General features: G+C 47.6%; 44 non-coding genes across 44 annotated transcripts; all 44 read left to right on the forward strand.

The window, feature by feature from the left end:
• Positions 1 to 348: 348 nt before the first annotated feature.
• TRNAD-GUC (transfer RNA aspartic acid (anticodon GUC)) lies at positions 349 to 420 on the forward strand. The gene has a single exon. It is a non-coding gene; the product is annotated as a tRNA-Asp (tRNA).
• Positions 421 to 633: 213 nt separating this feature from the next.
• Positions 634 to 707, forward strand: TRNAI-AAU (transfer RNA isoleucine (anticodon AAU)). The gene has a single exon. It is a non-coding gene; the product is annotated as a tRNA-Ile (tRNA).
• A 736-nt stretch (positions 708 to 1443) lies between these two features.
• On the forward strand, positions 1444 to 1515 carry TRNAD-GUC (transfer RNA aspartic acid (anticodon GUC)). Its single transcript has one exon. It is a non-coding gene; the product is annotated as a tRNA-Asp (tRNA).
• A 213-nt stretch (positions 1516 to 1728) lies between these two features.
• On the forward strand, positions 1729 to 1802 carry TRNAI-AAU (transfer RNA isoleucine (anticodon AAU)). The gene has a single exon. It is a non-coding gene; the product is annotated as a tRNA-Ile (tRNA).
• A 736-nt stretch (positions 1803 to 2538) lies between these two features.
• Positions 2539 to 2610, forward strand: TRNAD-GUC (transfer RNA aspartic acid (anticodon GUC)). The gene has a single exon. It is a non-coding gene; the product is annotated as a tRNA-Asp (tRNA).
• A 213-nt stretch (positions 2611 to 2823) lies between these two features.
• TRNAI-AAU (transfer RNA isoleucine (anticodon AAU)) lies at positions 2824 to 2897 on the forward strand. The gene has a single exon. It is a non-coding gene; the product is annotated as a tRNA-Ile (tRNA).
• A 736-nt stretch (positions 2898 to 3633) lies between these two features.
• On the forward strand, positions 3634 to 3705 carry TRNAD-GUC (transfer RNA aspartic acid (anticodon GUC)). Its single transcript has one exon. It is a non-coding gene; the product is annotated as a tRNA-Asp (tRNA).
• Positions 3706 to 3918: 213 nt separating this feature from the next.
• Positions 3919 to 3992, forward strand: TRNAI-AAU (transfer RNA isoleucine (anticodon AAU)). Its single transcript has one exon. It is a non-coding gene; the product is annotated as a tRNA-Ile (tRNA).
• Positions 3993 to 4728: 736 nt separating this feature from the next.
• Positions 4729 to 4800, forward strand: TRNAD-GUC (transfer RNA aspartic acid (anticodon GUC)). The gene has a single exon. It is a non-coding gene; the product is annotated as a tRNA-Asp (tRNA).
• Positions 4801 to 5013: 213 nt separating this feature from the next.
• TRNAI-AAU (transfer RNA isoleucine (anticodon AAU)) lies at positions 5014 to 5087 on the forward strand. The gene has a single exon. It is a non-coding gene; the product is annotated as a tRNA-Ile (tRNA).
• Positions 5088 to 5823: 736 nt separating this feature from the next.
• On the forward strand, positions 5824 to 5895 carry TRNAD-GUC (transfer RNA aspartic acid (anticodon GUC)). The gene has a single exon. It is a non-coding gene; the product is annotated as a tRNA-Asp (tRNA).
• Positions 5896 to 6108: 213 nt separating this feature from the next.
• Positions 6109 to 6182, forward strand: TRNAI-AAU (transfer RNA isoleucine (anticodon AAU)). Its single transcript has one exon. It is a non-coding gene; the product is annotated as a tRNA-Ile (tRNA).
• A 736-nt stretch (positions 6183 to 6918) lies between these two features.
• Positions 6919 to 6990, forward strand: TRNAD-GUC (transfer RNA aspartic acid (anticodon GUC)). Its single transcript has one exon. It is a non-coding gene; the product is annotated as a tRNA-Asp (tRNA).
• A 213-nt stretch (positions 6991 to 7203) lies between these two features.
• On the forward strand, positions 7204 to 7277 carry TRNAI-AAU (transfer RNA isoleucine (anticodon AAU)). The gene has a single exon. It is a non-coding gene; the product is annotated as a tRNA-Ile (tRNA).
• A 736-nt stretch (positions 7278 to 8013) lies between these two features.
• Positions 8014 to 8085, forward strand: TRNAD-GUC (transfer RNA aspartic acid (anticodon GUC)). Its single transcript has one exon. It is a non-coding gene; the product is annotated as a tRNA-Asp (tRNA).
• A 213-nt stretch (positions 8086 to 8298) lies between these two features.
• Positions 8299 to 8372, forward strand: TRNAI-AAU (transfer RNA isoleucine (anticodon AAU)). Its single transcript has one exon. It is a non-coding gene; the product is annotated as a tRNA-Ile (tRNA).
• Positions 8373 to 9393: 1021 nt separating this feature from the next.
• Positions 9394 to 9467, forward strand: TRNAI-AAU (transfer RNA isoleucine (anticodon AAU)). Its single transcript has one exon. It is a non-coding gene; the product is annotated as a tRNA-Ile (tRNA).
• A 736-nt stretch (positions 9468 to 10203) lies between these two features.
• Positions 10204 to 10275, forward strand: TRNAD-GUC (transfer RNA aspartic acid (anticodon GUC)). The gene has a single exon. It is a non-coding gene; the product is annotated as a tRNA-Asp (tRNA).
• Positions 10276 to 10488: 213 nt separating this feature from the next.
• TRNAI-AAU (transfer RNA isoleucine (anticodon AAU)) lies at positions 10489 to 10562 on the forward strand. The gene has a single exon. It is a non-coding gene; the product is annotated as a tRNA-Ile (tRNA).
• Positions 10563 to 11298: 736 nt separating this feature from the next.
• On the forward strand, positions 11299 to 11370 carry TRNAD-GUC (transfer RNA aspartic acid (anticodon GUC)). Its single transcript has one exon. It is a non-coding gene; the product is annotated as a tRNA-Asp (tRNA).
• A 213-nt stretch (positions 11371 to 11583) lies between these two features.
• TRNAI-AAU (transfer RNA isoleucine (anticodon AAU)) lies at positions 11584 to 11657 on the forward strand. The gene has a single exon. It is a non-coding gene; the product is annotated as a tRNA-Ile (tRNA).
• Positions 11658 to 12393: 736 nt separating this feature from the next.
• TRNAD-GUC (transfer RNA aspartic acid (anticodon GUC)) lies at positions 12394 to 12465 on the forward strand. The gene has a single exon. It is a non-coding gene; the product is annotated as a tRNA-Asp (tRNA).
• A 213-nt stretch (positions 12466 to 12678) lies between these two features.
• Positions 12679 to 12752, forward strand: TRNAI-AAU (transfer RNA isoleucine (anticodon AAU)). Its single transcript has one exon. It is a non-coding gene; the product is annotated as a tRNA-Ile (tRNA).
• Positions 12753 to 13488: 736 nt separating this feature from the next.
• Positions 13489 to 13560, forward strand: TRNAD-GUC (transfer RNA aspartic acid (anticodon GUC)). Its single transcript has one exon. It is a non-coding gene; the product is annotated as a tRNA-Asp (tRNA).
• Positions 13561 to 13773: 213 nt separating this feature from the next.
• Positions 13774 to 13847, forward strand: TRNAI-AAU (transfer RNA isoleucine (anticodon AAU)). The gene has a single exon. It is a non-coding gene; the product is annotated as a tRNA-Ile (tRNA).
• Positions 13848 to 14583: 736 nt separating this feature from the next.
• Positions 14584 to 14655, forward strand: TRNAD-GUC (transfer RNA aspartic acid (anticodon GUC)). Its single transcript has one exon. It is a non-coding gene; the product is annotated as a tRNA-Asp (tRNA).
• Positions 14656 to 14868: 213 nt separating this feature from the next.
• On the forward strand, positions 14869 to 14942 carry TRNAI-AAU (transfer RNA isoleucine (anticodon AAU)). Its single transcript has one exon. It is a non-coding gene; the product is annotated as a tRNA-Ile (tRNA).
• A 736-nt stretch (positions 14943 to 15678) lies between these two features.
• On the forward strand, positions 15679 to 15750 carry TRNAD-GUC (transfer RNA aspartic acid (anticodon GUC)). Its single transcript has one exon. It is a non-coding gene; the product is annotated as a tRNA-Asp (tRNA).
• Positions 15751 to 15963: 213 nt separating this feature from the next.
• On the forward strand, positions 15964 to 16037 carry TRNAI-AAU (transfer RNA isoleucine (anticodon AAU)). Its single transcript has one exon. It is a non-coding gene; the product is annotated as a tRNA-Ile (tRNA).
• A 736-nt stretch (positions 16038 to 16773) lies between these two features.
• TRNAD-GUC (transfer RNA aspartic acid (anticodon GUC)) lies at positions 16774 to 16845 on the forward strand. Its single transcript has one exon. It is a non-coding gene; the product is annotated as a tRNA-Asp (tRNA).
• Positions 16846 to 17058: 213 nt separating this feature from the next.
• On the forward strand, positions 17059 to 17132 carry TRNAI-AAU (transfer RNA isoleucine (anticodon AAU)). The gene has a single exon. It is a non-coding gene; the product is annotated as a tRNA-Ile (tRNA).
• Positions 17133 to 17868: 736 nt separating this feature from the next.
• On the forward strand, positions 17869 to 17940 carry TRNAD-GUC (transfer RNA aspartic acid (anticodon GUC)). Its single transcript has one exon. It is a non-coding gene; the product is annotated as a tRNA-Asp (tRNA).
• Positions 17941 to 18153: 213 nt separating this feature from the next.
• Positions 18154 to 18227, forward strand: TRNAI-AAU (transfer RNA isoleucine (anticodon AAU)). Its single transcript has one exon. It is a non-coding gene; the product is annotated as a tRNA-Ile (tRNA).
• Positions 18228 to 18963: 736 nt separating this feature from the next.
• On the forward strand, positions 18964 to 19035 carry TRNAD-GUC (transfer RNA aspartic acid (anticodon GUC)). The gene has a single exon. It is a non-coding gene; the product is annotated as a tRNA-Asp (tRNA).
• Positions 19036 to 19248: 213 nt separating this feature from the next.
• Positions 19249 to 19322, forward strand: TRNAI-AAU (transfer RNA isoleucine (anticodon AAU)). Its single transcript has one exon. It is a non-coding gene; the product is annotated as a tRNA-Ile (tRNA).
• A 736-nt stretch (positions 19323 to 20058) lies between these two features.
• On the forward strand, positions 20059 to 20130 carry TRNAD-GUC (transfer RNA aspartic acid (anticodon GUC)). The gene has a single exon. It is a non-coding gene; the product is annotated as a tRNA-Asp (tRNA).
• A 213-nt stretch (positions 20131 to 20343) lies between these two features.
• On the forward strand, positions 20344 to 20417 carry TRNAI-AAU (transfer RNA isoleucine (anticodon AAU)). The gene has a single exon. It is a non-coding gene; the product is annotated as a tRNA-Ile (tRNA).
• A 736-nt stretch (positions 20418 to 21153) lies between these two features.
• TRNAD-GUC (transfer RNA aspartic acid (anticodon GUC)) lies at positions 21154 to 21225 on the forward strand. Its single transcript has one exon. It is a non-coding gene; the product is annotated as a tRNA-Asp (tRNA).
• Positions 21226 to 22248: 1023 nt separating this feature from the next.
• TRNAD-GUC (transfer RNA aspartic acid (anticodon GUC)) lies at positions 22249 to 22321 on the forward strand. Its single transcript has one exon. It is a non-coding gene; the product is annotated as a tRNA-Asp (tRNA).
• Positions 22322 to 23344: 1023 nt separating this feature from the next.
• TRNAD-GUC (transfer RNA aspartic acid (anticodon GUC)) lies at positions 23345 to 23416 on the forward strand. The gene has a single exon. It is a non-coding gene; the product is annotated as a tRNA-Asp (tRNA).
• Positions 23417 to 24725: 1309 nt separating this feature from the next.
• Positions 24726 to 24799, forward strand: TRNAI-AAU (transfer RNA isoleucine (anticodon AAU)). Its single transcript has one exon. It is a non-coding gene; the product is annotated as a tRNA-Ile (tRNA).
• A 1027-nt stretch (positions 24800 to 25826) lies between these two features.
• On the forward strand, positions 25827 to 25900 carry TRNAI-AAU (transfer RNA isoleucine (anticodon AAU)). Its single transcript has one exon. It is a non-coding gene; the product is annotated as a tRNA-Ile (tRNA).
• Positions 25901 to 26920: 1020 nt separating this feature from the next.
• On the forward strand, positions 26921 to 26994 carry TRNAI-AAU (transfer RNA isoleucine (anticodon AAU)). The gene has a single exon. It is a non-coding gene; the product is annotated as a tRNA-Ile (tRNA).
• A 737-nt stretch (positions 26995 to 27731) lies between these two features.
• On the forward strand, positions 27732 to 27803 carry TRNAD-GUC (transfer RNA aspartic acid (anticodon GUC)). The gene has a single exon. It is a non-coding gene; the product is annotated as a tRNA-Asp (tRNA).
• Positions 27804 to 27850: the final 47 nt, after the last annotated feature.

Consider the following 27850-nt stretch of genomic DNA (forward strand, 5'->3'; position numbering starts at 1 on the left):
TCTGGTGATGTATCAATGTAGCTGTGGCAATCTTTAACTTACTAGACTTGATATTAGGTCATGCTAGGGTCAGTATGCCGTCCTGAAAATACAGCTGTCTGAATGAGGCCATTATTGGTCTGCCGAGCAAAAGTTTGACAAAAGCTCCCAGACACTATAGACAGCTTTGCCATCATTAGGGCGGCTGCTCTCTCTCCCAAAAATTGCAGTTTTCTTCACAGTCTCGCCTCCCTTGTCTGAAAGTGCCAAAACGAAAAAGGAGCCTGGCCAACAGGGGTTCATCTGATCATTCACATACCGCGTGTGCACTTTCTCGGAGTGCGATGCCAGAGGTGACGGCACAGCCAATCCTCGTTAGTATAGTGGTAAGTATCCCCGCCTGTCACGCGGGAGACCGGGGTTCGATTCCCCGACGGGGAGGCCTCTCTTATATTCTTGAATTTGCTCCGAGAAGCTGATCCTGCTGGCAATAAATTCATATTCAGGGGCTTTTGATATTTTATTGTTTGATTGTCACTTTACTGCCACCAGAAGTCTCTACATTGTGTGATAAATCCATCCCCCCCAAAACGGAATTATTTGCGCTCATACCTATTTCCAGTTCTTTGCGTAGGGGATAAACGCCCCACCCATGGCCGGTTAGCTCAGTTGGTTAGAGCGTGGTGCTAATAACGCCAAGGTCGCGGGTTCGATCCCCGTACGGGCCAAGCACAGCTTTTTAGAGGTCCCGTGCACTCGTTTCATCCCAGGTAGGTCGATGCTGAAGCTTGTTTCTTTTTACTCCGTGTTTTGTTCATAGTGCTTTCTGTGTAGAATTGCATGCCTAACTGATTTGCAGAAGTAGTTGTCCCTATGGTGTGGTGGTGTTATTTGAAGCCTGTAGCAAGCAGATAGTATAGTTGCAGCGTATTTTGCTGTTGACCTTTGCGCCATTGCAATGGATCTCTGTGTTAAGCTTGGTGCTGTGTTTATGTGCTGATGGTGTCTCTGGTGCTGTATTCATGTACTGATGATGGGTCTTGTGTTGAACTCATATGCTGATGTAGTCATATGCTGATGGAAGTGCTGTTTCCGCAGCCAGGCACTGACGGCGGTTCTGGTGATGTATCAATGTAGCTGTGGCAATCTTTAACTTACTAGACTTGATATTAGGTCATGCTAGGGTCAGTATGCCGTCCTGAAAATACAGCTGTCTGAATGAGGCCATTATTGGTCTGCCGAGCAAAAGTTTGACAAAAGCTCCCAGACACTATAGACAGCTTTGCCATCATTAGGGCGGCTGCTCTCTCTCCCAAAAATTGCAGTTTTCTTCACAGTCTCGCCTCCCTTGTCTGAAAGTGCCAAAACGAAAAAGGAGCCTGGCCAACAGGGGTTCATCTGATCATTCACATACCGCGTGTGCACTTTCTCGGAGTGCGATGCCAGAGGTGACGGCACAGCCAATCCTCGTTAGTATAGTGGTAAGTATCCCCGCCTGTCACGCGGGAGACCGGGGTTCGATTCCCCGACGGGGAGGCCTCTCTTATATTCTTGAATTTGCTCCGAGAAGCTGATCCTGCTGGCAATAAATTCATATTCAGGGGCTATTGATATTTTATTGTTTGATTGTCACTTTACTGCCACCAGAAGTCTCTACATTGTGTGATAAATCCATCCCCCCCAAAACGGAATTATTTGCGCTCATACCTATTTCCAGTTCTTTGCGTAGGGGATAAACGCCCCACCCATGGCCGGTTAGCTCAGTTGGTTAGAGCGTGGTGCTAATAACGCCAAGGTCGCGGGTTCGATCCCCGTACGGGCCAAGCACAGCTTTTTAGAGGTCCCGTGCACTCGTTTCATCCCAGGTAGGTCGATGCTGAAGCTTGTTTCTTTTTACTCCGTGTTTTGTTCATAGTGCTTTCTGTGTAGAATTGCATGCCTAACTGATTTGCAGAAGTAGTTGTCCCTATGGTGTGGTGGTGTTATTTGAAGCCTGTAGCAAGCAGATAGTATAGTTGCAGCGTATTTTGCTGTTGACCTTTGCGCCATTGCAATGGATCTCTGTGTTAAGCTTGGTGCTGTGTTTATGTGCTGATGGTGTCTCTGGTGCTGTATTCATGTACTGATGATGGGTCTTGTGTTGAACTCATATGCTGATGTAGTCATATGCTGATGGAAGTGCTGTTTCCGCAGCCAGGCACTGACGGCGGTTCTGGTGATGTATCAATGTAGCTGTGGCAATCTTTAACTTACTAGACTTGATATTAGGTCATGCTAGGGTCAGTATGCCGTCCTGAAAATACAGCTGTCTGAATGAGGCCATTATTGGTCTGCCGAGCAAAAGTTTGACAAAAGCTCCCAGACACTATAGACAGCTTTGCCATCATTAGGGCGGCTGCTCTCTCTCCCAAAAATTGCAGTTTTCTTCACAGTCTCGCCTCCCTTGTCTGAAAGTGCCAAAACGAAAAAGGAGCCTGGCCAACAGGGGTTCATCTGATCATTCACATACCGCGTGTGCACTTTCTCGGAGTGCGATGCCAGAGGTGACGGCACAGCCAATCCTCGTTAGTATAGTGGTAAGTATCCCCGCCTGTCACGCGGGAGACCGGGGTTCGATTCCCCGACGGGGAGGCCTCTCTTATATTCTTGAATTTGCTCCGAGAAGCTGATCCTGCTGGCAATAAATTCATATTCAGGGGCTTTTGATATTTTATTGTTTGATTGTCACTTTACTGCCACCAGGAGTCTCTACATTGTGTGATAAATCCATCCCCCCCAAAACGGAATTATTTGCGCTCATACCTATTTCCAGTTCTTTGCGTAGGGGATAAACGCCCCACCCATGGCCGGTTAGCTCAGTTGGTTAGAGCGTGGTGCTAATAACGCCAAGGTCGCGGGTTCGATCCCCGTACGGGCCAAGCACAGCTTTTTAGAGGTCCCGTGCACTCGTTTCATCCCAGGTAGGTCGATGCTGAAGCTTGTTTCTTTTTACTCCGTGTTTTGTTCATAGTGCTTTCTGTGTAGAATTGCATGCCTAACTGATTTGCAGAAGTAGTTGTCCCTATGGTGTGGTGGTGTTATTTGAAGCCTGTAGCAAGCAGATAGTATAGTTGCAGCGTATTTTGCTGTTGACCTTTGCGCCATTGCAATGGATCTCTGTGTTAAGCTTGGTGCTGTGTTTATGTGCTGATGGTGTCTCTGGTGCTGTATTCATGTACTGATGATGGGTCTTGTGTTGAACTCATATGCTGATGTAGTCATATGCTGATGGAAGTGCTGTTTCCGCAGCCAGGCACTGACGGCGGTTCTGGTGATGTATCAATGTAGCTGTGGCAATCTTTAACTTACTAGACTTGATATTAGGTCATGCTAGGGTCAGTATGCCGTCCTGAAAATACAGCTGTCTGAATGAGGCCATTATTGGTCTGCCGAGCAAAAGTTTGACAAAAGCTCCCAGACACTATAGACAGCTTTGCCATCATTAGGGCGGCTGCTCTCTCTCCCAAAAATTGCAGTTTTCTTCACAGTCTCGCCTCCCTTGTCTGAAAGTGCCAAAACGAAAAAGGAGCCTGGCCAACAGGGGTTCATCTGATCATTCACATACCGCGTGTGCACTTTCTCGGAGTGCGATGCCAGAGGTGACGGCACAGCCAATCCTCGTTAGTATAGTGGTAAGTATCCCCGCCTGTCACGCGGGAGACCGGGGTTCGATTCCCCGACGGGGAGGCCTCTCTTATATTCTTGAATTTGCTCCGAGAAGCTGATCCTGCTGGCAATAAATTCATATTCAGGGGCTTTTGATATTTTATTGTTTGATTGTCACTTTACTGCCACCAGAAGTCTCTACATTGTGTGATAAATCCATCCCCCCCAAAACGGAATTATTTGCGCTCATACCTATTTCCAGTTCTTTGCGTAGGGGATAAACGCCCCACCCATGGCCGGTTAGCTCAGTTGGTTAGAGCGTGGTGCTAATAACGCCAAGGTCGCGGGTTCGATCCCCGTACGGGCCAAGCACAGCTTTTTAGAGGTCCCGTGCACTCGTTTCATCCCAGGTAGGTCGATGCTGAAGCTTGTTTCTTTTTACTCCGTGTTTTGTTCATAGTGCTTTCTGTGTAGAATTGCATGCCTAACTGATTTGCAGAAGTAGTTGTCCCTATGGTGTGGTGGTGTTATTTGAAGCCTGTAGCAAGCAGATAGTATAGTTGCAGCGTATTTTGCTGTTGACCTTTGCGCCATTGCAATGGATCTCTGTGTTAAGCTTGGTGCTGTGTTTATGTGCTGATGGTGTCTCTGGTGCTGTATTCATGTACTGATGATGGGTCTTGTGTTGAACTCATATGCTGATGTAGTCATATGCTGATGGAAGTGCTGTTTCCGCAGCCAGGCACTGACGGCGGTTCTGGTGATGTATCAATGTAGCTGTGGCAATCTTTAACTTACTAGACTTGATATTAGGTCATGCTAGGGTCAGTATGCCGTCCTGAAAATACAGCTGTCTGAATGAGGCCATTATTGGTCTGCCGAGCAAAAGTTTGACAAAAGCTCCCAGACACTATAGACAGCTTTGCCATCATTAGGGCGGCTGCTCTCTCTCCCAAAAATTGCAGTTTTCTTCACAGTCTCGCCTCCCTTGTCTGAAAGTGCCAAAACGAAAAAGGAGCCTGGCCAACAGGGGTTCATCTGATCATTCACATACCGCGTGTGCACTTTCTCGGAGTGCGATGCCAGAGGTGACGGCACAGCCAATCCTCGTTAGTATAGTGGTAAGTATCCCCGCCTGTCACGCGGGAGACCGGGGTTCGATTCCCCGACGGGGAGGCCTCTCTTATATTCTTGAATTTGCTCCGAGAAGCTGATCCTGCTGGCAATAAATTCATATTCAGGGGCTTTTGATATTTTATTGTTTGATTGTCACTTTACTGCCACCAGAAGTCTCTACATTGTGTGATAAATCCATCCCCCCCAAAACGGAATTATTTGCGCTCATACCTATTTCCAGTTCTTTGCGTAGGGGATAAACGCCCCACCCATGGCCGGTTAGCTCAGTTGGTTAGAGCGTGGTGCTAATAACGCCAAGGTCGCGGGTTCGATCCCCGTACGGGCCAAGCACAGCTTTTTAGAGGTCCCGTGCACTCGTTTCATCCCAGGTAGGTCGATGCTGAAGCTTGTTTCTTTTTACTCCGTGTTTTGTTCATAGTGCTTTCTGTGTAGAATTGCATGCCTAACTGATTTGCAGAAGTAGTTGTCCCTATGGTGTGGTGGTGTTATTTGAAGCCTGTAGCAAGCAGATAGTATAGTTGCAGCGTATTTTGCTGTTGACCTTTGCGCCATTGCAATGGATCTCTGTGTTAAGCTTGGTGCTGTGTTTATGTGCTGATGGTGTCTCTGGTGCTGTATTCATGTACTGATGATGGGTCTTGTGTTGAACTCATATGCTGATGTAGTCATATGCTGATGGAAGTGCTGTTTCCGCAGCCAGGCACTGACGGCGGTTCTGGTGATGTATCAATGTAGCTGTGGCAATCTTTAACTTACTAGACTTGATATTAGGTCATGCTAGGGTCAGTATGCCGTCCTGAAAATACAGCTGTCTGAATGAGGCCATTATTGGTCTGCCGAGCAAAAGTTTGACAAAAGCTCCCAGACACTATAGACAGCTTTGCCATCATTAGGGCGGCTGCTCTCTCTCCCAAAAATTGCAGTTTTCTTCACAGTCTCGCCTCCCTTGTCTGAAAGTGCCAAAACGAAAAAGGAGCCTGGCCAACAGGGGTTCATCTGATCATTCACATACCGCGTGTGCACTTTCTCGGAGTGCGATGCCAGAGGTGACGGCACAGCCAATCCTCGTTAGTATAGTGGTAAGTATCCCCGCCTGTCACGCGGGAGACCGGGGTTCGATTCCCCGACGGGGAGGCCTCTCTTATATTCTTGAATTTGCTCCGAGAAGCTGATCCTGCTGGCAATAAATTCATATTCAGGGGCTATTGATATTTTATTGTTTGATTGTCACTTTACTGCCACCAGAAGTCTCTACATTGTGTGATAAATCCATCCCCCCCAAAACGGAATTATTTGCGCTCATACCTATTTCCAGTTCTTTGCGTAGGGGATAAACGCCCCACCCATGGCCGGTTAGCTCAGTTGGTTAGAGCGTGGTGCTAATAACGCCAAGGTCGCGGGTTCGATCCCCGTACGGGCCAAGCACAGCTTTTTAGAGGTCCCGTGCACTCGTTTCATCCCAGGTAGGTCGATGCTGAAGCTTGTTTCTTTTTACTCCGTGTTTTGTTCATAGTGCTTTCTGTGTAGAATTGCATGCCTAACTGATTTGCAGAAGTAGTTGTCCCTATGGTGTGGTGGTGTTATTTGAAGCCTGTAGCAAGCAGATAGTATAGTTGCAGCGTATTTTGCTGTTGACCTTTGCGCCATTGCAATGGATCTCTGTGTTAAGCTTGGTGCTGTGTTTATGTGCTGATGGTGTCTCTGGTGCTGTATTCATGTACTGATGATGGGTCTTGTGTTGAACTCATATGCTGATGTAGTCATATGCTGATGGAAGTGCTGTTTCCGCAGCCAGGCACTGACGGCGGTTCTGGTGATGTATCAATGTAGCTGTGGCAATCTTTAACTTACTAGACTTGATATTAGGTCATGCTAGGGTCAGTATGCCGTCCTGAAAATACAGCTGTCTGAATGAGGCCATTATTGGTCTGCCGAGCAAAAGTTTGACAAAAGCTCCCAGACACTATAGACAGCTTTGCCATCATTAGGGCGGCTGCTCTCTCTCCCAAAAATTGCAGTTTTCTTCACAGTCTCGCCTCCCTTGTCTGAAAGTGCCAAAACGAAAAAGGAGCCTGGCCAACAGGGGTTCATCTGATCATTCACATACCGCGTGTGCACTTTCTCGGAGTGCGATGCCAGAGGTGACGGCACAGCCAATCCTCGTTAGTATAGTGGTAAGTATCCCCGCCTGTCACGCGGGAGACCGGGGTTCGATTCCCCGACGGGGAGGCCTCTCTTATATTCTTGAATTTGCTCCGAGAAGCTGATCCTGCTGGCAATAAATTCATATTCAGGGGCTTTTGATATTTTATTGTTTGATTGTCACTTTACTGCCACCAGAAGTCTCTACATTGTGTGATAAATCCATCCCCCCCAAAACGGAATTATTTGCGCTCATACCTATTTCCAGTTCTTTGCGTAGGGGATAAACGCCCCACCCATGGCCGGTTAGCTCAGTTGGTTAGAGCGTGGTGCTAATAACGCCAAGGTCGCGGGTTCGATCCCCGTACGGGCCAAGCACAGCTTTTTAGAGGTCCCGTGCACTCGTTTCATCCCAGGTAGGTCGATGCTGAAGCTTGTTTCTTTTTACTCCGTGTTTTGTTCATAGTGCTTTCTGTGTAGAATTGCATGCCTAACTGATTTGCAGAAGTAGTTGTCCCTATGGTGTGGTGGTGTTATTTGAAGCCTGTAGCAAGCAGATAGTATAGTTGCAGCGTATTTTGCTGTTGACCTTTGCGCCATTGCAATGGATCTCTGTGTTAAGCTTGGTGCTGTGTTTATGTGCTGATGGTGTCTCTGGTGCTGTATTCATGTACTGATGATGGGTCTTGTGTTGAACTCATATGCTGATGTAGTCATATGCTGATGGAAGTGCTGTTTCCGCAGCCAGGCACTGACGGCGGTTCTGGTGATGTATCAATGTAGCTGTGGCAATCTTTAACTTACTAGACTTGATATTAGGTCATGCTAGGGTCAGTATGCCGTCCTGAAAATACAGCTGTCTGAATGAGGCCATTATTGGTCTGCCGAGCAAAAGTTTGACAAAAGCTCCCAGACACTATAGACAGCTTTGCCATCATTAGGGCGGCTGCTCTCTCTCCCAAAAATTGCAGTTTTCTTCACAGTCTCGCCTCCCTTGTCTGAAAGTGCCAAAACGAAAAAGGAGCCTGGCCAACAGGGGTTCATCTGATCATTCACATACCGCGTGTGCACTTTCTCGGAGTGCGATGCCAGAGGTGACGGCACAGCCAATCCTCGTTAGTATAGTGGTAAGTATCCCCGCCTGTCACGCGGGAGACCGGGGTTCGATTCCCCGACGGGGAGGCCTCTCTTATATTCTTGAATTTGCTCCGAGAAGCTGATCCTGCTGGCAATAAATTCATATTCAGGGGCTTTTGATATTTTATTGTTTGATTGTCACTTTACTGCCACCAGAAGTCTCTACATTGTGTGATAAATCCATCCCCCCCAAAACGGAATTATTTGCGCTCATACCTATTTCCAGTTCTTTGCGTAGGGGATAAACGCCCCACCCATGGCCGGTTAGCTCAGTTGGTTAGAGCGTGGTGCTAATAACGCCAAGGTCGCGGGTTCGATCCCCGTACGGGCCAAGCACAGCTTTTTAGAGGTCCCGTGCACTCGTTTCATCCCAGGTAGGTCGATGCTGAAGCTTGTTTCTTTTTACTCCGTGTTTTGTTCATAGTGCTTTCTGTGTAGAATTGCATGCCTAACTGATTTGCAGAAGTAGTTGTCCCTATGGTGTGGTGGTGTTATTTGAAGCCTGTAGCAAGCAGATAGTATAGTTGCAGCGTATTTTGCTGTTGACCTTTGCGCCATTGCAATGGATCTCTGTGTTAAGCTTGGTGCTGTGTTTATGTGCTGATGGTGTCTCTGGTGCTGTATTCATGTACTGATGATGGGTCTTGTGTTGAACTCATATGCTGATGTAGTCATATGCTGATGGAAGTGCTGTTTCCGCAGCCAGGCACTGACGGCGGTTCTGGTGATGTATCAATGTAGCTGTGGCAATCTTTAACTTACTAGACTTGATATTAGGTCATGCTAGGGTCAGTATGCCGTCCTGAAAATACAGCTGTCTGAATGAGGCCATTATTGGTCTGCCGAGCAAAAGTTTGACAAAAGCTCCCAGACACTATAGACAGCTTTGCCATCATTAGGGCGGCTGCTCTCTCTCCCAAAAATTGCAGTTTTCTTCACAGTCTCGCCTCCCTTGTCTGAAAGTGCCAAAACGAAAAAGGAGCCTGGCCAACAGGGGTTCATCTGATCATTCACATACCGCGTGTGCACTTTCTCGGAGTGCGATGCCAGAGGTGACGGCACAGCCAATCCTCGTTAGTATAGTGGTAAGTATCCCCGCCTGTCATGCGGGAGACCGGGGTTCGATTCCCCGACGGGGAGGCCTCTCTTATATTCTTGAATTTGCTCCGAGAAGCTGATCCTGCTGGCAATAAATTCATATTCAGGGGCTATTGATATTTTATTGTTTGATTGTCACTTTACTGCCACCAGAAGTCTCTACATTGTGTGATAAATCCATCCCCCCCAAAACGGAATTATTTGCGCTCATACCTATTTCCAGTTCTTTGCGTAGGGGATAAACGCCCCACCCATGGCCGGTTAGCTCAGTTGGTTAGAGCGTGGTGCTAATAACGCCAAGGTCGCGGGTTCGATCCCCGTACGGGCCAAGCACAGCTTTTTAGAGGTCCCGTGCACTCGTTTCATCCCAGGTAGGTCGATGCTGAAGCTTGTTTCTTTTTACTCCGTGTTTTGTTCATAGTGCTTTCTGTGTAGAATTGCATGCCTAACTGATTTGCAGAAGTAGTTGTCCCTATGGTGTGGTGGTGTTATTTGAAGCCTGTAGCAAGCAGATAGTATAGTTGCAGCGTATTTTGCTGTTGACCTTTGCGCCATTGCAATGGATCTCTGTGTTAAGCTTGGTGCTGTGTTTATGTGCTGATGGTGTCTCTGGTGCTGTATTCATGTACTGATGATGGGTCTTGTGTTGAACTCATATGCTGATGTAGTCATATGCTGATGGAAGTGCTGTTTCCGCAGCCAGGCACTGACGGCGGTTCTGGTGATGTATCAATGTAGCTGTGGCAATCTTTAACTTACTAGACTTGATATTAGGTCATGCTAGGGTCAGTATGCCGTCCTGAAAATACAGCTGTCTGAATGAGGCCATTATTGGTCTGCCGAGCAAAAGTTTGACAAAAGCTCCCAGACACTATAGACAGCTTTGCCATCATTAGGGCGGCTGCTCTCTCTCCCAAAAATTGCAGTTTTCTTCACAGTCTCGCCTCCCTTGTCTGAAAGTGCCAAAACGAAAAAGGAGCCTGGCCAACAGGGGTTCATCTGATCATTCACATACCGCGTGTGCACTTTCTCGGAGTGCGATGCCAGAGGTGACGGCACAGCCAATCCTCGTTAGTATAGTGGTAAGTATCCCCGCCTGTCACGCGGGAGACCGGGGTTCGATTCCCCGACGGGGAGGCCTCTCTTATATTCTTGAATTTGCTCCGAGAAGCTGATCCTGCTGGCAATAAATTCATATTCAGGGGCTTTTGATATTTTATTGTTTGATTGTCACTTTACTGCCACCAGAAGTCTCTACATTGTGTGATAAATCCATCCCCCCCAAAACGGAATTATTTGCGCTCATACCTATTTCCAGTTCTTTGCGTAGGGGATAAACGCCCCACCCATGGCCGGTTAGCTCAGTTGGTTAGAGCGTGGTGCTAATAACGCCAAGGTCGCGGGTTCGATCCCCGTACGGGCCAAGCACAGCTTTTTAGAGGTCCCGTGCACTCGTTTCATCCCAGGTAGGTCGATGCTGAAGCTTGTTTCTTTTTACTCCGTGTTTTGTTCATAGTGCTTTCTGTGTAGAATTGCATGCCTAACTGATTTGCAGAAGTAGTTGTCCCTATGGTGTGGTGGTGTTATTTGAAGCCTGTAGCAAGCAGATAGTATAGTTGCAGCGTATTTTGCTGTTGACCTTTGCGCCATTGCAATGGATCTCTGTGTTAAGCTTGGTGCTGTGTTTATGTGCTGATGGTGTCTCTGGTGCTGTATTCATGTACTGATGATGGGTCTTGTGTTGAACTCATATGCTGATGTAGTCATATGCTGATGGAAGTGCTGTTTCCGCAGCCAGGCACTGACGGCGGTTCTGGTGATGTATCAATGTAGCTGTGGCAATCTTTAACTTACTAGACTTGATATTAGGTCATGCTAGGGTCAGTATGCCGTCCTGAAAATACAGCTGTCTGAATGAGGCCATTATTGGTCTGCCGAGCAAAAGTTTGACAAAAGCTCCCAGACACTATAGACAGCTTTGCCATCATTAGGGCGGCTGCTCTCTCTCCCAAAAATTGCAGTTTTCTTCACAGTCTCGCCTCCCTTGTCTGAAAGTGCCAAAACGAAAAAGGAGCCTGGCCAACAGGGGTTCATCTGATCATTCACATACCGCGTGTGCACTTTCTCGGAGTGCGATGCCAGAGGTGACGGCACAGCCAATCCTCGTTAGTATAGTGGTAAGTATCCCCGCCTGTCACGCGGGAGACCGGGGTTCGATTCCCCGACGGGGAGGCCTCTCTTATATTCTTGAATTTGCTCCGAGAAGCTGATCCTGCTGGCAATAAATTCATATTCAGGGGCTTTTGATATTTTATTGTTTGATTGTCACTTTACTGCCACCAGAAGTCTCTACATTGTGTGATAAATCCATCCCCCCCAAAACGGAATTATTTGCGCTCATACCTATTTCCAGTTCTTTGCGTAGGGGATAAACGCCCCACCCATGGCCGGTTAGCTCAGTTGGTTAGAGCGTGGTGCTAATAACGCCAAGGTCGCGGGTTCGATCCCCGTACGGGCCAAGCACAGCTTTTTAGAGGTCCCGTGCACTCGTTTCATCCCAGGTAGGTCGATGCTGAAGCTTGTTTCTTTTTACTCCGTGTTTTGTTCATAGTGCTTTCTGTGTAGAATTGCATGCCTAACTGATTTGCAGAAGTAGTTGTCCCTATGGTGTGGTGGTGTTATTTGAAGCCTGTAGCAAGCAGATAGTATAGTTGCAGCGTATTTTGCTGTTGACCTTTGCGCCATTGCAATGGATCTCTGTGTTAAGCTTGGTGCTGTGTTTATGTGCTGATGGTGTCTCTGGTGCTGTATTCATGTACTGATGATGGGTCTTGTGTTGAACTCATATGCTGATGTAGTCATATGCTGATGGAAGTGCTGTTTCCGCAGCCAGGCACTGACGGCGGTTCTGGTGATGTATCAATGTAGCTGTGGCAATCTTTAACTTACTAGACTTGATATTAGGTCATGCTAGGGTCAGTATGCCGTCCTGAAAATACAGCTGTCTGAATGAGGCCATTATTGGTCTGCCGAGCAAAAGTTTGACAAAAGCTCCCAGACACTATAGACAGCTTTGCCATCATTAGGGCGGCTGCTCTCTCTCCCAAAAATTGCAGTTTTCTTCACAGTCTCGCCTCCCTTGTCTGAAAGTGCCAAAACGAAAAAGGAGCCTGGCCAACAGGGGTTCATCTGATCATTCACATACCGCGTGTGCACTTTCTCGGAGTGCGATGCCAGAGGTGACGGCACAGCCAATCCTCGTTAGTATAGTGGTAAGTATCCCCGCCTGTCACGCGGGAGACCGGGGTTCGATTCCCCGACGGGGAGGCCTCTCTTATATTCTTGAATTTGCTCCGAGAAGCTGATCCTGCTGGCAATAAATTCATATTCAGGGGCTATTGATATTTTATTGTTTGATTGTCACTTTACTGCCACCAGAAGTCTCTACATTGTGTGATAAATCCATCCCCCCCAAAACGGAATTATTTGCGCTCATACCTATTTCCAGTTCTTTGCGTAGGGGATAAACGCCCCACCCATGGCCGGTTAGCTCAGTTGGTTAGAGCGTGGTGCTAATAACGCCAAGGTCGCGGGTTCGATCCCCGTACGGGCCAAGCACAGCTTTTTAGAGGTCCCGTGCACTCGTTTCATCCCAGGTAGGTCGATGCTGAAGCTTGTTTCTTTTTACTCCGTGTTTTGTTCATAGTGCTTTCTGTGTAGAATTGCATGCCTAACTGATTTGCAGAAGTAGTTGTCCCTATGGTGTGGTGGTGTTATTTGAAGCCTGTAGCAAGCAGATAGTATAGTTGCAGCGTATTTTGCTGTTGACCTTTGCGCCATTGCAATGGATCTCTGTGTTAAGCTTGGTGCTGTGTTTATGTGCTGATGGTGTCTCTGGTGCTGTATTCATGTACTGATGATGGGTCTTGTGTTGAACTCATATGCTGATGTAGTCATATGCTGATGGAAGTGCTGTTTCCGCAGCCAGGCACTGACGGCGGTTCTGGTGATGTATCAATGTAGCTGTGGCAATCTTTAACTTACTAGACTTGATATTAGGTCATGCTAGGGTCAGTATGCCGTCCTGAAAATACAGCTGTCTGAATGAGGCCATTATTGGTCTGCCGAGCAAAAGTTTGACAAAAGCTCCCAGACACTATAGACAGCTTTGCCATCATTAGGGCGGCTGCTCTCTCTCCCAAAAATTGCAGTTTTCTTCACAGTCTCGCCTCCCTTGTCTGAAAGTGCCAAAACGAAAAAGGAGCCTGGCCAACAGGGGTTCATCTGATCATTCACATACCGCGTGTGCACTTTCTCGGAGTGCGATGCCAGAGGTGACGGCACAGCCAATCCTCGTTAGTATAGTGGTAAGTATCCCCGCCTGTCACGCGGGAGACCGGGGTTCGATTCCCCGACGGGGAGGCCTCTCTTATATTCTTGAATTTGCTCCGAGAAGCTGATCCTGCTGGCAATAAATTCATATTCAGGGGCTTTTGATATTTTATTGTTTGATTGTCACTTTACTGCCACCAGAAGTCTCTACATTGTGTGATAAATCCATCCCCCCCAAAACGGAATTATTTGCGCTCATACCTATTTCCAGTTCTTTGCGTAGGGGATAAACGCCCCACCCATGGCCGGTTAGCTCAGTTGGTTAGAGCGTGGTGCTAATAACGCCAAGGTCGCGGGTTCGATCCCCGTACGGGCCAAGCACAGCTTTTTAGAGGTCCCGTGCACTCGTTTCATCCCAGGTAGGTCGATGCTGAAGCTTGTTTCTTTTTACTCCGTGTTTTGTTCATAGTGCTTTCTGTGTAGAATTGCATGCCTAACTGATTTGCAGAAGTAGTTGTCCCTATGGTGTGGTGGTGTTATTTGAAGCCTGTAGCAAGCAGATAGTATAGTTGCAGCGTATTTTGCTGTTGACCTTTGCGCCATTGCAATGGATCTCTGTGTTAAGCTTGGTGCTGTGTTTATGTGCTGATGGTGTCTCTGGTGCTGTATTCATGTACTGATGATGGGTCTTGTGTTGAACTCATATGCTGATGTAGTCATATGCTGATGGAAGTGCTGTTTCCGCAGCCAGGCACTGACGGCGGTTCTGGTGATGTATCAATGTAGCTGTGGCAATCTTTAACTTACTAGACTTGATATTAGGTCATGCTAGGGTCAGTATGCCGTCCTGAAAATACAGCTGTCTGAATGAGGCCATTATTGGTCTGCCGAGCAAAAGTTTGACAAAAGCTCCCAGACACTATAGACAGCTTTGCCATCATTAGGGCGGCTGCTCTCTCTCCCAAAAATTGCAGTTTTCTTCACAGTCTCGCCTCCCTTGTCTGAAAGTGCCAAAACGAAAAAGGAGCCTGGCCAACAGGGGTTCATCTGATCATTCACATACCGCGTGTGCACTTTCTCGGAGTGCGATGCCAGAGGTGACGGCACAGCCAATCCTCGTTAGTATAGTGGTAAGTATCCCCGCCTGTCACGCGGGAGACCGGGGTTCGATTCCCCGACGGGGAGGCCTCTCTTATATTCTTGAATTTGCTCCGAGAAGCTGATCCTGCTGGCAATAAATTCATATTCAGGGGCTTTTGATATTTTATTGTTTGATTGTCACTTTACTGCCACCAGAAGTCTCTACATTGTGTGATAAATCCATCCCCCCCAAAACGGAATTATTTGCGCTCATACCTATTTCCAGTTCTTTGCGTAGGGGATAAACGCCCCACCCATGGCCGGTTAGCTCAGTTGGTTAGAGCGTGGTGCTAATAACGCCAAGGTCGCGGGTTCGATCCCCGTACGGGCCAAGCACAGCTTTTTAGAGGTCCCGTGCACTCGTTTCATCCCAGGTAGGTCGATGCTGAAGCTTGTTTCTTTTTACTCCGTGTTTTGTTCATAGTGCTTTCTGTGTAGAATTGCATGCCTAACTGATTTGCAGAAGTAGTTGTCCCTATGGTGTGGTGGTGTTATTTGAAGCCTGTAGCAAGCAGATAGTATAGTTGCAGCGTATTTTGCTGTTGACCTTTGCGCCATTGCAATGGATCTCTGTGTTAAGCTTGGTGCTGTGTTTATGTGCTGATGGTGTCTCTGGTGCTGTATTCATGTACTGATGATGGGTCTTGTGTTGAACTCATATGCTGATGTAGTCATATGCTGATGGAAGTGCTGTTTCCGCAGCCAGGCACTGACGGCGGTTCTGGTGATGTATCAATGTAGCTGTGGCAATCTTTAACTTACTAGACTTGATATTAGGTCATGCTAGGGTCAGTATGCCGTCCTGAAAATACAGCTGTCTGAATGAGGCCATTATTGGTCTGCCGAGCAAAAGTTTGACAAAAGCTCCCAGACACTATAGACAGCTTTGCCATCATTAGGGCGGCTGCTCTCTCTCCCAAAAATTGCAGTTTTCTTCACAGTCTCGCCTCCCTTGTCTGAAAGTGCCAAAACGAAAAAGGAGCCTGGCCAACAGGGGTTCATCTGATCATTCACATACCGCGTGTGCACTTTCTCGGAGTGCGATGCCAGAGGTGACGGCACAGCCAATCCTCGTTAGTATAGTGGTAAGTATCCCCGCCTGTCACGCGGGAGACCGGGGTTCGATTCCCCGACGGGGAGGCCTCTCTTATATTCTTGAATTTGCTCCGAGAAGCTGATCCTGCTGGCAATAAATTCATATTCAGGGGCTATTGATATTTTATTGTTTGATTGTCACTTTACTGCCACCAGAAGTCTCTACATTGTGTGATAAATCCATCCCCCCCAAAACGGAATTATTTGCGCTCATACCTATTTCCAGTTCTTTGCGTAGGGGATAAACGCCCCACCCATGGCCGGTTAGCTCAGTTGGTTAGAGCGTGGTGCTAATAACGCCAAGGTCGCGGGTTCGATCCCCGTACGGGCCAAGCACAGCTTTTTAGAGGTCCCGTGCACTCGTTTCATCCCAGGTAGGTCGATGCTGAAGCTTGTTTCTTTTTACTCCGTGTTTTGTTCATAGTGCTTTCTGTGTAGAATTGCATGCCTAACTGATTTGCAGAAGTAGTTGTCCCTATGGTGTGGTGGTGTTATTTGAAGCCTGTAGCAAGCAGATAGTATAGTTGCAGCGTATTTTGCTGTTGACCTTTGCGCCATTGCAATGGATCTCTGTGTTAAGCTTGGTGCTGTGTTTATGTGCTGATGGTGTCTCTGGTGCTGTATTCATGTACTGATGATGGGTCTTGTGTTGAACTCATATGCTGATGTAGTCATATGCTGATGGAAGTGCTGTTTCCGCAGCCAGGCACTGACGGCGGTTCTGGTGATGTATCAATGTAGCTGTGGCAATCTTTAACTTACTAGACTTGATATTAGGTCATGCTAGGGTCAGTATGCCGTCCTGAAAATACAGCTGTCTGAATGAGGCCATTATTGGTCTGCCGAGCAAAAGTTTGACAAAAGCTCCCAGACACTATAGACAGCTTTGCCATCATTAGGGCGGCTGCTCTCTCTCCCAAAAATTGCAGTTTTCTTCACAGTCTCGCCTCCCTTGTCTGAAAGTGCCAAAACGAAAAAGGAGCCTGGCCAACAGGGGTTCATCTGATCATTCACATACCGCGTGTGCACTTTCTCGGAGTGCGATGCCAGAGGTGACGGCACAGCCAATCCTCGTTAGTATAGTGGTAAGTATCCCCGCCTGTCACGCGGGAGACCGGGGTTCGATTCCCCGACGGGGAGGCCTCTCTTATATTCTTGAATTTGCTCCGAGAAGCTGATCCTGCTGGCAATAAATTCATATTCAGGGGCTTTTGATATTTTATTGTTTGATTGTCACTTTACTGCCACCAGAAGTCTCTACATTGTGTGATAAATCCATCCCCCCCAAAACGGAATTATTTGCGCTCATACCTATTTCCAGTTCTTTGCGTAGGGGATAAACGCCCCACCCATGGCCGGTTAGCTCAGTTGGTTAGAGCGTGGTGCTAATAACGCCAAGGTCGCGGGTTCGATCCCCGTACGGGCCAAGCACAGCTTTTTAGAGGTCCCGTGCACTCGTTTCATCCCAGGTAGGTCGATGCTGAAGCTTGTTTCTTTTTACTCCGTGTTTTGTTCATAGTGCTTTCTGTGTAGAATTGCATGCCTAACTGATTTGCAGAAGTAGTTGTCCCTATGGTGTGGTGGTGTTATTTGAAGCCTGTAGCAAGCAGATAGTATAGTTGCAGCGTATTTTGCTGTTGACCTTTGCGCCATTGCAATGGATCTCTGTGTTAAGCTTGGTGCTGTGTTTATGTGCTGATGGTGTCTCTGGTGCTGTATTCATGTACTGATGATGGGTCTTGTGTTGAACTCATATGCTGATGTAGTCATATGCTGATGGAAGTGCTGTTTCCGCAGCCAGGCACTGACGGCGGTTCTGGTGATGTATCAATGTAGCTGTGGCAATCTTTAACTTACTAGACTTGATATTAGGTCATGCTAGGGTCAGTATGCCGTCCTGAAAATACAGCTGTCTGAATGAGGCCATTATTGGTCTGCCGAGCAAAAGTTTGACAAAAGCTCCCAGACACTATAGACAGCTTTGCCATCATTAGGGCGGCTGCTCTCTCTCCCAAAAATTGCAGTTTTCTTCACAGTCTCGCCTCCCTTGTCTGAAAGTGCCAAAACGAAAAAGGAGCCTGGCCAACAGGGGTTCATCTGATCATTCACATACCGCGTGTGCACTTTCTCGGAGTGCGATGCCAGAGGTGACGGCACAGCCAATCCTCGTTAGTATAGTGGTAAGTATCCCCGCCTGTCACGCGGGAGACCGGGGTTCGATTCCCCGACGGGGAGGCCTCTCTTATATTCTTGAATTTGCTCCGAGAAGCTGATCCTGCTGGCAATAAATTCATATTCAGGGGCTATTGATATTTTATTGTTTGATTGTCACTTTACTGCCACCAGAAGTCTCTACATTGTGTGATAAATCCATCCCCCCCAAAACGGAATTATTTGCGCTCATACCTATTTCCAGTTCTTTGCGTAGGGGATAAACGCCCCACCCATGGCCGGTTAGCTCAGTTGGTTAGAGCGTGGTGCTAATAACGCCAAGGTCGCGGGTTCGATCCCCGTACGGGCCAAGCACAGCTTTTTAGAGGTCCCGTGCACTCGTTTCATCCCAGGTAGGTCGATGCTGAAGCTTGTTTCTTTTTACTCCGTGTTTTGTTCATAGTGCTTTCTGTGTAGAATTGCATGCCTAACTGATTTGCAGAAGTAGTTGTCCCTATGGTGTGGTGGTGTTATTTGAAGCCTGTAGCAAGCAGATAGTATAGTTGCAGCGTATTTTGCTGTTGACCTTTGCGCCATTGCAATGGATCTCTGTGTTAAGCTTGGTGCTGTGTTTATGTGCTGATGGTGTCTCTGGTGCTGTATTCATGTACTGATGATGGGTCTTGTGTTGAACTCATATGCTGATGTAGTCATATGCTGATGGAAGTGCTGTTTCCGCAGCCAGGCACTGACGGCGGTTCTGGTGATGTATCAATGTAGCTGTGGCAATCTTTAACTTACTAGACTTGATATTAGGTCATGCTAGGGTCAGTATGCCGTCCTGAAAATACAGCTGTCTGAATGAGGCCATTATTGGTCTGCCGAGCAAAAGTTTGACAAAAGCTCCCAGACACTATAGACAGCTTTGCCATCATTAGGGCGGCTGCTCTCTCTCCCAAAAATTGCAGTTTTCTTCACAGTCTCGCCTCCCTTGTCTGAAAGTGCCAAAACGAAAAAGGAGCCTGGCCAACAGGGGTTCATCTGATCATTCACATACCGCGTGTGCACTTTCTCGGAGTGCGATGCCAGAGGTGACGGCACAGCCAATCCTCGTTAGTATAGTGGTAAGTATCCCCGCCTGTCACGCGGGAGACCGGGGTTCGATTCCCCGACGGGGAGGCCTCTCTTATATTCTTGAATTTGCTCCGAGAAGCTGATCCTGCTGGCAATAAATTCATATTCAGGGGCTTTTGATATTTTATTGTTTGATTGTCACTTTACTGCCACCAGAAGTCTCTACATTGTGTGATAAATCCATCCCCCCCAAAACGGAATTATTTGCGCTCATACCTATTTCCAGTTCTTTGCGTAGGGGATAAACGCCCCACCCATGGCCGGTTAGCTCAGTTGGTTAGAGCGTGGTGCTAATAACGCCAAGGTCGCGGGTTCGATCCCCGTACGGGCCAAGCACAGCTTTTTAGAGGTCCCGTGCACTCGTTTCATCCCAGGTAGGTCGATGCTGAAGCTTGTTTCTTTTTACTCCGTGTTTTGTTCATAGTGCTTTCTGTGTAGAATTGCATGCCTAACTGATTTGCAGAAGTAGTTGTCCCTATGGTGTGGTGGTGTTATTTGAAGCCTGTAGCAAGCAGATAGTATAGTTGCAGCGTATTTTGCTGTTGACCTTTGCGCCATTGCAATGGATCTCTGTGTTAAGCTTGGTGCTGTGTTTATGTGCTGATGGTGTCTCTGGTGCTGTATTCATGTACTGATGATGGGTCTTGTGTTGAACTCATATGCTGATGTAGTCATATGCTGATGGAAGTGCTGTTTCCGCAGCCAGGCACTGACGGCGGTTCTGGTGATGTATCAATGTAGCTGTGGCAATCTTTAACTTACTAGACTTGATATTAGGTCATGCTAGGGTCAGTATGCCGTCCTGAAAATACAGCTGTCTGAATGAGGCCATTATTGGTCTGCCGAGCAAAAGTTTGACAAAAGCTCCCAGACACTATAGACAGCTTTGCCATCATTAGGGCGGCTGCTCTCTCTCCCAAAAATTGCAGTTTTCTTCACAGTCTCGCCTCCCTTGTCTGAAAGTGCCAAAACGAAAAAGGAGCCTGGCCAACAGGGGTTCATCTGATCATTCACATACCGCGTGTGCACTTTCTCGGAGTGCGATGCCAGAGGTGACGGCACAGCCAATCCTCGTTAGTATAGTGGTAAGTATCCCCGCCTGTCACGCGGGAGACCGGGGTTCGATTCCCCGACGGGGAGGCCTCTCTTATATTCTTGAATTTGCTCCGAGAAGCTGATCCTGCTGGCAATAAATTCATATTCAGGGGCTTTTGATATTTTATTGTTTGATTGTCACTTTACTGCCACCAGAAGTCTCTACATTGTGTGATAAATCCATCCCCCCCAAAACGGAATTATTTGCGCTCATACCTATTTCCAGTTCTTTGCGTAGGGGATAAACGCCCCACCCATGGCCGGTTAGCTCAGTTGGTTAGAGCGTGGTGCTAATAACGCCAAGGTCGCGGGTTCGATCCCCGTACGGGCCAAGCACAGCTTTTTAGAGGTCCCGTGCACTCGTTTCATCCCAGGTAGGTCGATGCTGAAGCTTGTTTCTTTTTACTCCGTGTTTTGTTCATAGTGCTTTCTGTGTAGAATTGCATGCCTAACTGATTTGCAGAAGTAGTTGTCCCTATGGTGTGGTGGTGTTATTTGAAGCCTGTAGCAAGCAGATAGTATAGTTGCAGCGTATTTTGCTGTTGACCTTTGCGCCATTGCAATGGATCTCTGTGTTAAGCTTGGTGCTGTGTTTATGTGCTGATGGTGTCTCTGGTGCTGTATTCATGTACTGATGATGGGTCTTGTGTTGAACTCATATGCTGATGTAGTCATATGCTGATGGAAGTGCTGTTTCCGCAGCCAGGCACTGACGGCGGTTCTGGTGATGTATCAATGTAGCTGTGGCAATCTTTAACTTACTAGACTTGATATTAGGTCATGCTAGGGTCAGTATGCCGTCCTGAAAATACAGCTGTCTGAATGAGGCCATTATTGGTCTGCCGAGCAAAAGTTTGACAAAAGCTCCCAGACACTATAGACAGCTTTGCCATCATTAGGGCGGCTGCTCTCTCTCCCAAAAATTGCAGTTTTCTTCACAGTCTCGCCTCCCTTGTCTGAAAGTGCCAAAACGAAAAAGGAGCCTGGCCAACAGGGGTTCATCTGATCATTCACATACCGCGTGTGCACTTTCTCGGAGTGCGATGCCAGAGGTGACGGCACAGCCAATCCTCGTTAGTATAGTGGTAAGTATCCCCGCCTGTCACGCGGGAGACCGGGGTTCGATTCCCCGACGGGGAGGCCTCTCTTATATTCTTGAATTTGCTCCGAGAAGCTGATCCTGCTGGCAATAAATTCATATTCAGGGGCTATTGATATTTTATTGTTTGATTGTCACTTTACTGCCACCAGAAGTCTCTACATTGTGTGATAAATCCATCCCCCCCAAAACGGAATTATTTGCGCTCATACCTATTTCCAGTTCTTTGCGTAGGGGATAAACGCCCCACCCATGGGCCGGTTAGCTCAGTTGGTTAAGAGCGTGGTGCTAATAACGCCAAGGTCGCGGGTTCGATCCCCGTACGGGCCAAGCACAGCTTTTTAGAGGTCCCGTGCACTCGTTTCATCCCAGGTAGGGTCGATGCTGAAGCTTGTTTCTTTTTACTCCGTGTTTTGTTCATAGTGCTTTCTGTGTAGAATTGCATGCCTAACTGATTTGCAGAAGTAGTTGTCCCTATGGTGTGGTGGTGTTATTTGAAGCCTGTAGCAAGCAGATAGTATAGTTGCAGCGTATTTTGCTGTTGACCTTTGCGCCATTGCAATGGATCTCTGTGTTAAGCTTGGTGCTGTGTTTATGTGCTGATGGTGTCTCTGGTGCTGTATTCATGTACTGATGATGGGTCTTGTGTTGAACTCATATGCTGATGTAGTCATATGCTGATGGAAGTGCTGTTTCCGCAGCCAGGCACTGACGGCGGTTCTGGTGATGTATCAATGTAGCTGTGGCAATCTTTAACTTACTAGACTTGATATTAGGTCATGCTAGGGTCAGTATGCCGTCCTGAAAATACAGCTGTCTGAATGAGGCATTATTGGTCTGCCGAGCAAAAGTTTGACAAAAGCTCCCAGACACTATAGACAGCTTTGCCATCATTAGGGCGGCTGCTCTCTCTCCAAAAATTGCAGTTTTCTTCACAGTCTCGCCTCCCTTGTCTGAAAGTGCCAAAACGAAAAGGAGCCTGGCCAACAGGGGTTCATCTGATCATTCACATACCGCGTGTGCACTTTCTCGGAGTGCGATGCCAGAGGTGACGGCACAGCCAATCCTCGTTAGTATAGTGGTAAGTATCCCCGCCTGTCACGCGGGAGGACCGGGGTTCGATTCCCCGACGGGGAGGCCTCTCTTATATTCTTGAATTTGCTCCGAGAAGCTGATCCTGCTGGCAATAAATTCATATTCAGGGGCTTTTGATATTTTATTGTTTGATTGTCACTTTACTGCCACCAGAAGTCTCTACATTGTGTGATAAATCCATCCCCCCAAAACGGAATTATTTGCGCTCATACCTATTTCCAGTTCTTTGCGTAGGGGATAAACGCCCCACCCATGGCCGGTTAGCTCAGTTGGTTAGAGCGTGGTGCTAATAACGCCAAGGTCGCGGGTTCGATCCCAGTACGGGCCAAGCACAGCTTTTTAGAGGTCCCGTGCACTCGTTTCATCCCAGGTAGGTCGATGCTGAAGCTTGTTTCTTTTTACTCCGTGTTTTGTTCATAGTGCTTTCTGTGTAGAATTGCATGCCTAACTGATTTGCAGAAGTAGTTGTCCCTATGGTGTGGTGGTGTTATTTGAAGCCTGTAGCAAGCAGATAGTATAGTTGCAGCGTATTTTGCTGTTGACCTTTGCGCCATTGCAATGGATCTCTGTGTTAAGCTTGGTGCTGTGTTTATGTGCTGATGGTGTCTCTGGTGCTGTATTCATGTACTGATGATGGGTCTTGTGTTGAACTCATATGCTGATGTAGTCATATGCTGATGGAAGTGCTGTTTCCGCAGCCAGGCACTGACGGCGGTTCTGGTGATGTATCAATGTAGCTGTGGCAATCTTTAACTTACTAGACTTGATATTAGGTCATGCTAGGGTCAGTATGCCGTCCTGAAAATACAGCTGTCTGATGAGGCCATTATTGGTCTGCCGAGCAAAAGTTTGACAAAAGCTCCCAGACACTATAGACAGCTTTGCCATCATTAGGGCGGCTGCTCTCTCTCCCAAAAATTGCAGTTTTCTTCACAGTCTCGCCTCCCTTGTCTGAAAGTGCCAAACGAAAAAGGAGCCTGGCCAACAGGGGTTCATCTGATCATTCACATACCGCGTGTTGCACTTTCTCGGAGTGCGCGATGCCAGAGGTGACGGCACAGCCAATCCTCGTTAGTATAGTGGTAAGTATCCCCGCCTGTCACGCGGGAGACCGGGGTTCGATTCCCCGACGGGGAGGCCTCTCTTATATTCTTGAATTTGCTCCGAGAAGCTGATCCTGCTGCAATAAATTCATATTCAGGGGCTTTTGATATTTTATTGTTTGATTGTCACTTTACTGCCACCAGAAGTCTCTACATTGTGTGATAAATCCATCCCCCCCAAAACGGAATTATTTGCGCTCATACCTATTTCCAGTTCTTTGCGTAGGGATAAACCCCCACCCATGGCCGGTTAGCTCAGTTGGTTAGAGCGTGGTGCTAATAACGCCAAGGGTCGCGGGTTCGATCCCCGTACGGGCCAAGCACAGCTTTTTAGAGGTCCGTGCACTCGTTTCATCCCAGGTAGGTCGATGCTGAAGCTTGTTTCTTTTTACTCCGTGTTTTGTTCATAGGTGCTTTCTGTGTAGAATTGCATGCCTAACTGATTTGCAGAAGTAGTTGTCCCTATGGTGTGGTGGTGTTATTTGAAGCCTGTAGCAAGCAGATAGTATAGTTGCAGCGTATTTTGCTGTTGACCTTTGCGCCATTGCAATGGATCTCTGTGTTAAGCTTGGTGCTGTGTTTATGTGCTGATGGTGTCTCTGGTGCTGTATTCATGTTACTGATGATGGGTCTTGTGTTGAACTCATATGCTGATGTAGTCATATGCTGATGGAAGTGCTGTTTCCGCAGCCAGGCACTGACGGCGGTTCTGGTGATGTATCAATGTAGCTGTGGCAATCCTTTAACTTACTAGACTTGATATTAGGTCATGCTAGGGTCAGTATGCCGTCCTGAAAATACAGCTGTCTGAATGAGGCCATTATTGGTCTGCCGAGCAAAAGTTTGACAAAAGCTCCAGACACTATAGACAGCTTTGCCATCATTAGGGCGGCTGCTCTCTCTCCCAAAAATTGCAGTTTTCCTTCACAGTCTCGCCTCCCTTGTCTGAAAGTGCCAAAACGAAAAAGGAGCCTGGCCAACAGGGGTTCATCTGATCATTCACATACCGCGTGTGCACTTTCTCGGAGTGCGATGCCAGAGGTGACGGCACAGCCAATCTCGTTAGTATAGTGGTAAGTATCCCCGCCTGTCACGCGGGAGACCGGGGTTCGATTCCCCGACGGGGGAGGCCTCTCTTATATTCTTGAATTTGCTCCGAGAAGCTGATTCTGCTGGCAATAAATTCATATTCAGGGGCTTTTGATATTTTATTGTTTGATTGTCACTTTACTGCCACCAGGAGTCTCTACATTGTGTGATAAATCCATCCCCCCCAAAACGGAATTATTTGCGCTCATACCTATTTCCAGTTCTTTGCGTAGGGGATAAACGGCCCCACCCATGGCCGGTTAGCTCAGTTGGTTAGAGCGTGGTGCTAATAACGCCAAGGTCGCGGGTTCGATCCCCGTACGGGCCAAGCACAGCTTTTTAGAGGTCCCGTGCACTCGTTTTCATCCCAGGTAGGTCGATGCTGAAGCTTGTTTCTTTTTACTCCGTGTTTTGTTCATAGTGCTTTCTGTGTAGAATTGCATGCCTAACTGATTTGCAGAAGTAGTTGTCCCTATGGTGTGGTGGTGTTATTTGAAGCCTGTAGCAAGCAGATAGTATAGTTGCAGCGTATTTTGCTGTTGACCTTTGCGCCATTGCAATGGATCTCTGTGTTAAGCTTGGTGCTGTGTTTATGTGCTGATGGTGTCTCTGGTGCTGTATTCATGTACTGATGATGGGTCTTGTGTTGAACTCATATGCTGATGTAGTCATATGCTGATGGAAGTGCTGTTTCCGCAGCCAGGGCACTGACGGCGGTTCTGGTGATGTATCAATGTAGCTGTGGCAATCTTTAACTTACTAGACTTGATATTAGGTCATGCTAGGGTCAGTATGCCGTCCTGAAAATACAGCTGTCTGAATGAGGCCATTATTGGTCTGCCGAGCAAAAGTTTGACAAAAGCTCCCAGACACTATAGACAGCTTTGCCATCCATTAGGGGCGGCTGCTCTCTCTCCCAAAAATTGCAGTTTTCTTCACAGTCTCGCCTCCCTTGTCTGAAAGTGCCAAAACGAAAAAGGAGCCTGGCCAACAGGGGTTCATCTGATCATTCACATACCGCGTGTGCACTTTCTCGGAGTGCGATGCCAGAGGTGACGGCACAGCCAATCCTCGTTAGTATAGTGGTAAGTATTCCCCGCCTGTCACGCGGGAGACCGGGGTTCGATTCCCCGACGGGGAGGCCTCTCTTATATTCTTGAATTTGCTCCGAGAAGCTGATCCTGCTGGCAATAAATTCATATTCAGGGGCTTTTGATATTTTATTGTTTGATTGTCACTTTACTGCCACCAGAAGTCTCTACATTGTGTGATAAATCCATCCCCCCCAAAACGGAATTATTTGCGCTCATACCATATTTCCAGTTCTTTGCGTAGGGGATAAACGCCCCACCCATGGCCGGTTAGCTCAGTTGGTTAGAGCGTGGTGCTAATAACGCCAAGGTCGCGGGTTCGATCCCCGTACGGGCCAAGCACAGCTTTTTAGAGGTCCCGTGCACTCGTTTCATCCAGGTAGGTCGATGCTGAGCTTGTTTCTTTTTACTCCGTGTTTTGTTCATAGTGCTTTCTGTGTAGAATTGCATGCCTAACTGATTTGCAGAAGTAGTTGTCCCTATGGGTGTGGTGGTGTTATTTGAAGCCTGTAGCAAGCAGATAGTATAGTTGCAGCGTATTTTGCTGTTGACCTTTGCGCCATTGCAATGGATCTCTGTGTTAAGCTTGGTGCTGTGTTTATGTGCTGATGGTGTCTCTGGTGCTGTATTCATGTACTGATGATGGGTCTTGTGTTGAACTCATATGCTGATGTAGTCATATGCTGATGGAAGTGCTGTTTCCGCAGCCAGGCACTGACGGCGGTTCTGGTGATGTATCAATGTAGCTGTGGCAATCTTTAACTTACTAGACTTGATATTAGGTCATGCTAGGGTCAGTATGCCGTCCTGAAATACAGCTGTCTGAATGAGGCCATTATTGGTCTGCCGAGCAAAGTTTGACAAAAGCTCCCAGACACTATAGACAGCTTTGCCATCATTAGGGCGGCTGCTCTCTCTCCCAAAAATTGCAGTTTTCTTCACAGTCTCGCCTCCCTTGTCTGAAAGTGCCAAAACGAAAAAGGAGCCTGGCCAACAGGGGTTCATCTGATCATTCACATACCGCGTGTGCACTTTCTCGGAGTGCGATGCCAGAGGTGACGGCACAGCCAATCCTCGTTAGTATAGTGGTAAGTATCCCCGCCTGTCACGCGGGAGACCCGGGGTTCGATTCCCCGACGGGGAGGCCTCTCTTATATTCTTGAATTTTGCTCCGAGAAGCTGATCCTGCTGGCAATATAAATTCATATTCAGGGGCTTTTGATATTTTATTGTTTGATTGTCACTTTACTGCCACCAGAAGTCTCTACATTGTGTGATAAATCCATCCCCCCCAAACGGAATTATTTGCGCTCATACCTATTTCCAGTTCTTTGCGTAGGGGATAAACGCCCCACCATGGCCGGTTAGCTCAGTTGGTTAGAGCGTGGTGCTAATAACGCCAAGGTCGCGGGTTCGATCCCCGTACGGGCCAAGCACAGCTTTTTAGAGGTCCCGTGCACTCGTTTCATCCCAGGTAGGTCCGATGCTGAAGCTTGTTTCTTTTTACTCCGTGTTTTGTTCATAGTGCTTTCTGTGTAGAATTGCATGCCTAACTGATTTGCAGAAGTAGTTGTCCCTATGGTGTGGTGGTGTTATTTGAAGCCTGTAGCAAGCAGATAGTATAGTTGCAGCGTATTTTGCTGTTGACCTTTGCGCCATTGCAATGGATCTCTGTGTTAAGCTTGGTGCTGTGTTTATGTGCTGATGGTGTCTCTGGTGCTGTATTCATGTACTGATGATGGGTCTTGTGTTGAACTCATATGCTGATGTAGTCATATGCTGATGGAAGTGCTGTTTCCGCAGCCAGGCACTGACGGCGGTTCTGGTGATGTATCAATGTAGCTGTGGCAAATCTTTAACTTACTAGACTTGATATTAGGTCATGCTAGGGTCAGTATGCCGTCCTGAAAATACAGCTGTCTGAATGAGGCCATTATTGTCTGCCGAGCAAAAGTTTGACAAAAGCTCCCAGACACTATAGACAGCTTTGCCATCATTAGGGCGGCTGCTCTGCTCTCCAAAAATTGCAGTTTTCTTCCACAGTCTCGCCTCCCTTGTCTGAAAGTGCCAAACGAAAAAGGAGCCTGGCCAAACAGGGGTTCATCTGATCATTCACATACCGCGTGTGCACTTGCTCGGAGTGCGATGCCAGAGGTGACGGCACAGCCATCCTCGTTAGTATAGTGGTAAGTATCCCCGCCTGTCACGCGGGAGACCGGGGTTCGATTCCCCGACGGGGAGGCCTCTCTTATATTCTTGAATTTGCTCCGAGAAGCTGATCCTGCTGG

Source organism: Ranitomeya imitator, unplaced genomic scaffold (assembly GCF_032444005.1).
Source record: "Ranitomeya imitator isolate aRanImi1 unplaced genomic scaffold, aRanImi1.pri SCAFFOLD_1126, whole genome shotgun sequence".
Taxonomy (NCBI): Eukaryota; Metazoa; Chordata; class Amphibia; order Anura; family Dendrobatidae; genus Ranitomeya; species Ranitomeya imitator.